Source organism: Engraulis encrasicolus, chromosome 22, assembly GCF_034702125.1.
Source record: "Engraulis encrasicolus isolate BLACKSEA-1 chromosome 22, IST_EnEncr_1.0, whole genome shotgun sequence".
In the NCBI taxonomy this organism is placed as follows: domain Eukaryota; kingdom Metazoa; phylum Chordata; class Actinopteri; order Clupeiformes; family Engraulidae; genus Engraulis; species Engraulis encrasicolus.
In genome coordinates, this window is record NC_085878.1 from 24,088,502 (window position 1) to 24,095,881 (window position 7,380).

Sequence of the window (7,380 nt, forward strand, 5' to 3'; positions counted from 1 at the left end):
TGTTTTAATTAGTTTTTTCAGCAAGTCCTGAAATATCTTGTACTTGGGCTAACTTAAATTGAGCTCCATTTAGTTAATGATAACAAACATGCCAGTCTGTCTATGAAATTATACACATACTATATGTCTACTCCAAGCCCCAGAGAGAGAAAACTTCACCTACACCATCATCTGTTCATCATGGTAAAGATATTAGGGGTGTGATGCTATATATAGGGTCTGTGGTCTGTTTATAACCCAGAGCTATGTCGCAGACAAACAAAACAACAAACAAACAAGAAACGGGTGAACCGACTCTCTTGTGTAACATCCCATGTAGAAATAACTACAGGAAAAAACTGAAAATAGATTTAGAGTGTCCATCCATTATTCTGAACATGAGTAAAGGTTTTCTCTGCAGGAATATTCTAGACACTTTCAACTTTAAAACAATCCCAGCCTAAAGCCAAGCTTCATTCACTCTTCTGAATGGAAATATTGTGTAAAGACTGAAGAAACAGAACACTTAGGCTATAACTAAATTATGTTTGTTGTGTAAAAAATACTGTAAACATCTATAATATATAACCCCTACTGTACAACTTTAATCTCGTTTTAAGTCATTCATGTTGCAATAGCAATAGCAAACTGCCATGAAATAGCAAAGAACTACAGCCTATTTGTCATGTGGGCAAATATCTTGAGTCAATTTGTTGGGGGTAAAGTGGGGTGTTGAATAAGACTATTTCATCAATAACATTTCCTCAGTTTCTCACGTTTGCCTTTACCTTATTTAGCCTTTGTAGGTCAACAAGTAGATGAATAACCATGTGTGCATTCTAAGCCAGTCCAAAGCAAGTCAGTCTCCATTCTGAAGACCATTGCTGGCTACATCACGCCCACATGCCCCCACTTGTGTCTCATCTCTGCTCTCTCTCTCTCTCTCTCTCTCTCTCTCTCTCTCTCTCTCTCTCTTCCCCCGCTCCCTCCCTGCACTGCTGTATAAGTGATCCCTCTGACTCTGAGAGGATCAACAGGGCCACTGTTGCGCTGTAGCTAGCTAGTCTGGCCCTACCCTACCCTACCCTGCCCTGACTGTGGCTGTTTATTTATGTAGTCCAAGTGGATGCAGTTCTCCCAAGGCCACGGGGGCTGTATGAGATTATAGAGGCTGTCTGGTGGGCTTTTCCCCCCGATTAGGCTGGGGGGCCCCCGGAGGCCACAGAAAGGCTCCTCAGTGGAGTGGAGCTCCAATGATACTGTTGATGCCGCTGCTACTGCTACTGCTGTCAGGGACGCTAACAGCTTTTCCCGGGCCCAGGACAAAATCATCTGAAGCAGGTCCCCATCCAATTTAATGAAAGCCCAATTTTGGGCCCCCTCTCTCCTTGGGCTCTAAACAACTGACCCCTTTATCCCCCGCCCTTGTCAGCTTCTCTGATTGCTGAGTGTAGCCCCAGGGTCCATCAATGCAGGGCCTGTGTTGTGTGGGCACTGGAGCATGGGGCATGGGCGTGAAAGGCCCGGTCAGACAGGGATCTCCTGAAGCAACAGAAATAGCACAGAGGCGGGATTGAGAAGACGGCTGCCGCTGTGTACTGCTGCACAGCCACAGCGAGCCTACTCTACCTCCGCCCCCACTATACCTTCGAACGCACCACCACCACCTCCTCAACTCGGCCATGCATAAACATACCCAACTCCTACATATATCATACATTAGCACACACGCACGCACAATCACAAGCAAGCACACACAGACACACACACACACACAGACACACACACACACACACACACACACACACACACACACACACACACACACACACACACACACACACACACACACACACACACACACACACACACACACACACACACACACACACACACACACGTGGCCATGCACAAACATATCCAACTATTCCCACATATATCACACACGCACACACGCACACATGTGGTCATGCATAAACATTTCCAACTCCCACATATATCATACACTCACATACACACACACACACACACACACACACACACACACACACACACACACACACACACACACACACACACACACACACACACACACACACACACACACACACACACACGGTTATGCATAAACATATCCAACTCCCACATATCATACATGAACAGAGAAACTTAGACACATACAGTATAAACCATGCATAGACTCTCAGTTCACACAGACGGTATCATACAGAGATGCACATACATATACTTATACATGCACAAATACAAACATATGGTACACACACACACACACACGCACGCACACACACGCACACGCACACACACACACACACGCACACGCACACGCACACTCACGCACACACACACACACACACACACACACACACACACACACACACACACACACACACACACACACACACACACACACACACACACACACACACACAGACACACACAGACACACACACACCTGCATACACAGACACAGGTGGCTATGCATAAACATAAACATAAAAACAGGCTTCATGAAATAAACCACATAGGCCTAACCAGGCCGCGCCCTCCTAGTGACGAAACACCTTCAGCATTGCTTCTAGTAAGACCAAGAGTAATACACACAGTTTCTGAGCCCCCCAAAAATCGGGAACTCCTCCCACTTTGTCAGGAAGTATACAACCATTAGCAAACCAAGGAAGGCGTGTCGACCATGCCGTTTGGGAAATGTTAATTATTGTGCTCTTGGTCAGACCAAGTCTTGAAGAGATTTGAAAGTCGATGATAATCAGACTAACATAGGCCTGCCTGTGGCAACTTCAAAGCTCTACGAACATTTGGCCTGGCCTACTCACGTTGCCATCCCATTTCTCAGGGGGAGATGCCAGGGGCGTGTTTAGCTTGTGTTCATGAAATACCGTCGTATTCTACTAGTTGAAGAGCTTCAATCGATAAGCACCCATTCCTTCACTCACACGAACTGAACACGTGCTAATTGAGCACTGAATTCAACACGCCTGATTGAGTCTGTGGAAAGGCTAAAAATCGATTGGTCCCCTATTTCAACAGAATTTAAAATGTTCTAAAGCAGGGGTGTCAAACTCATTTCGGTTCAGGGGCCACATACAGCTAATTTGATCTCAAGTGGGCCGGACCACGTAACGTGACGTAATTGTGAAACATCATGAATATCAGTTTCATATTGGAATCACATAGTCAACCATTTTGAGGTGGATGACAGGGGGTAGTCTATATCGGGAACATTTTCTGTAAATGGTGAGAAAAAAGTCACATACACTGTACAGTAATTTCAAGTAATTAAGTAACTGTAATGGGCTAGAGATTTACTTCTTTTATTGACATACTTAGTTTATTTTGCTCTCCAATCTGGGGCCGGATTGAACCATCTGGCGGGCCTTATGTTTTTTTTTAAGCATATTTTTTTAGGGGCTTTTATGCCTTTATTTGATAGGATAGTCGAAGATGGTGACAGGAAGCGAATGGGACAGAGAGACAGGGGAGGATCGGGAAATGACCCTGGCCGGACTCGAACCGGGGTCCCCGAGGGTGGGCATGCAAGCCCAAATGTGGGGGGCTTAGCGCGCTGCGCCACAGCGCCCCCTCAGGCCTTATGTGTGACTATGAATAGGCCCGACCGGCACGCTAAACGCCTTGCTAACGCCAGACTGTACAGGGTTCCCACACCTTTTTCATGAACAAATTCAAGCACTTTTCAAGCACCTTCAAGCACCAAATTTTCAGTTTTCCAGCACCTTTAATAGGTCGCGGGAAGGGGGTGTGGGGGTCCTCCCCCAGAAAATGTTGTGTTTTTAAGATGCAATTTCCTGCATTTTAATCAATTTTAAGATGTTGAATGGCAAATCCCATCTGACATCTCACTCCCTCAGACTTTTGATGTACCTGAACAATTTATTTCTATTATTTGGTTTACTGAGTTTGACTTGACACAAATTTCAAGCATTTTCAAGCACTTCACCAAAAATTCAAGCATTTTCACAACCTTGAAAACACTTAATTGAAATTCAAGCATTTTCAAAGAATTCAAGCACCAGTGGGAACCCTATATACAGTATGGGGGGGGCCAGGCTGACATTGGGTGGCCTGTGGCGATTTTCTCCAGGGGCAAGCCAGTAATGAGCAATACTTTATTTGATGTCCTATTCAGTTCTTGCTTGTAAAATAAAATGAGTTGTATTATACAACTGCACCATTATTGAAGACAAAATTTCTACACTATTAATCATGCACAACCAGGCATTCATAACAAACAGAAATGTTAAATATTTAAAAATCTTTTACACATCTGGTCATAAGATATCTCACATGTTATGGTCTCATTATGTACTCTATCCCTCTCCCCATGTTCTTATGATCAGCACTGATCAGTCTTGGCAAACAGCAAAGGCGAGCCCGGTTTTCACATTAATGAGGCCCTCTTCTTCATCCGAGAGTGAGAGAGAGAGAGAGAGAGAGAGAGAGAGAGAGAGAGAGAGAGAGAGAGAGAGAGAGAGAGAGAGAGAGAGAGAGAGAGAAATCAGACAGGCAGACAGAGAAATAAAAGACATCATGATGCAGTACTTCACACACAAAATCCACAGCAATGTCTCTGATGGAGGTGATGCAATACAACGTATGCACAAGTGGATTGCTTAGTACTGTAAGCCAGACCAGTGTATACTAAAGTCAGTGTATGTCTCCCTCTAGTGGTAATATACTCTCACGACAACTGGTGCTGACTTGTTCCACCGACCACCAACAGGTGGCTCTGTCCTGACTGTGTTGAAGGCATTACTTTCCCCCATTGACCTTAACTCTTCAGTAGTAAGCCTATATGTGTGTGTGTAGATCAAACTAGCTCCTACCGCCCTTTCCTGCTGCTTGTGGCCTTGTGATGCAAGAGTCTACGCCATTGATGATTGATGATGATTCAAGATTATTCAACTTTTTTAGTGGACCTGTCTTGCACTGAAATGTCTGTCCTAACAATGTCAGTCCTGTTTATGTCTATGTCCTTGAATGTGATAGCGAGAAACACAATTTCCATTTGCTTGTATGACCTGTGCATATGAAGAAACTAGTAAAGTCGACTTGACTCAACTTGACAATATCTTGCAAAAGCACAATTTAAAGGCCTCATTTTCTTTCGGGATGTTTAATGAGGAAAAGTCCCTCAAAAGCTACTCGGCCTTAATGTACAGAGGGGAAACTTTATTGTTTTCCCCACGTAGGAGGAGCAACATCGAGGGCACATGCAACAGGAAAGGCCAGGCTAGTTGGACTTTCACCCACAGACACGGCTCAATGAGAAGGAATAGTCACTATGAGGGCCATGTAGGCCTACAGACCATATATAAAGCACAATGACAAATCAGTGATTGAATCTTAAAATAACGTTGGCCTAATCCAAACTCCACAGAGTCCATTAAACACATTTAACGAATCATTACAAAATAAGAACATGTCCCACCAAGACAAATTATGCTCTCCGGTTTCACCTCTGAAAGAAGGGGCCTAAGTGGTTGTTCATTCTTGCCAGGTGCCTGAGTGATCTGACTCCACAAAAAACACTCTTAAACTCCAACTCATGAAAATGATTAAACCATATGTTGCCTAATCAGTGACAGAGAGGGGGGGGCAGAAAGAGAGAGAGACAGACAGACAGAGAGAGAGAGGTTGGCTGGCTGGCTGGCTGTTTGGGAGGATGGATAGCATGTAAGGGTGATACCCCCTTGTTCTGGTCTGGCTGAAGTATTCATGAGCGCGCTCAGTGGAGGCAGGATATGGGAGAGACGACGGGCTCAGCTCTCTGTGTGTGTCTGTGGAGGAAATGAGCCACACCTCAGAGAGAGAGACAGAGAGCGAGAGAGGGAGAGAAAGAGAGAGAGAGAGAGAGAGAAGCAGGAAGAGAGAGAAAGTCAGAGATAAAAATTGACAAAGAAATCTAGAGCGAGAGAGGGAAGGAGAGATAACAAGAATAAAAGAGTGAGGGAAAGAGAAAGAGAGGAAGGAAGAGAAAAGGAGAGAGAGACAGAGAGAGAGAGAGAGAGAGAGAGCAGAGGAGATGGGGGTGGGCACAACATCTCCTGCATACATGCCAAGAGGAAGGCTGTGCACTCTGGCTGGCCCGCGTGCGAAACACCCCCCTCATCCGGCAAGCGGTCGGCCGGCCCTCCCACTTCCAGTCGTGTTTTCAGCATGTATTATTTTTAAACAATAACACCCTCCGCCACCCCCGGACCCGGCCCACCCTTGCCCGCCCGCCTGCCTGCCTGCCTGCCTGCCTGACAGTCAAGGCTCACTGCACTAAGAAGACTCCACCATCTCCACAAGCCCTTCCACACCCACTTCTTCTTCTAGAAGTCACACTCATTTGAAGTTGTACTTCACACACTCCACACTCTCAGCCAAGGAGCCAGAGAAACACACTCACAAAAAAAAGAGTTATACATAAGAAAATCTCCTGTAGACTTACATCCACACACTTGTACATCACAGTCATCCTCAGCCAAGGAACCAGAGGAACACACTCACTGAGGTGACACTTTATTTTAGTGGGGCTTTCATTTCAGTGTACTTTCTCATTAGGTACAGTGCAATAACTGGTGTAGCCTAATAACATGTAAGTACATTACTGTGTTTCTCAAAGTGGGGCGTAAGCCCCCCTGGGGGGGTGCGGAGGGATCACAGGGGGGCGTGTGACATCTGATTTTTGGGGTCCCCCCCAGGAAATGATTTCCTGCCTTGCCAATAAGCCAATACGTTTTAAGCATTATATACACAATTATAAACATTATATTATTAATTGACATATAGGAAATGAACACACATCTGCATTCCACCGCAGTCCCTCTTTGTTTTATATCACCAGTCACCTTACCTTTGATTCTGCACCGCAAAGCGATCGTAAAATCAGTCTGCGCGAGTACTGCTGTTGCTTGGGGGGCGGGGGGCTCGGAAGCATTCAGACCCTCCAAAAGGTGGTGTAGCGAAGGGGAGTAGAGTTGCCCAGCTGGGACTCGAACCCAGACCTTCTGGGGTAGTAAACCGGGGCTCTGACCGCTACACCAAAGAGCCAGGCTCACTGGCGTGATGGTCAGAACAGACCCACAACTTAAGTGATGATCACTCCATCTCACTGCCTTCCCCTTTGGGAAACGCATCACTCGTTCACACACTCGTTGTGTCCCTCCCGTAACTGCCCATCATGCTTCTCCCATCCAGTGTGCCCCATCATCAATGCTTCACCCATCACTGGGGTCCCTCACACCGGGGTCACCAATCCTGGGGGTCCCTCACATGGAATTACGGCACAAACACAATGGGTACGCTTCCGATGGCCTCACGGTACCATCCCACTTCTGACACCATTTGTAGCGAAGGGGA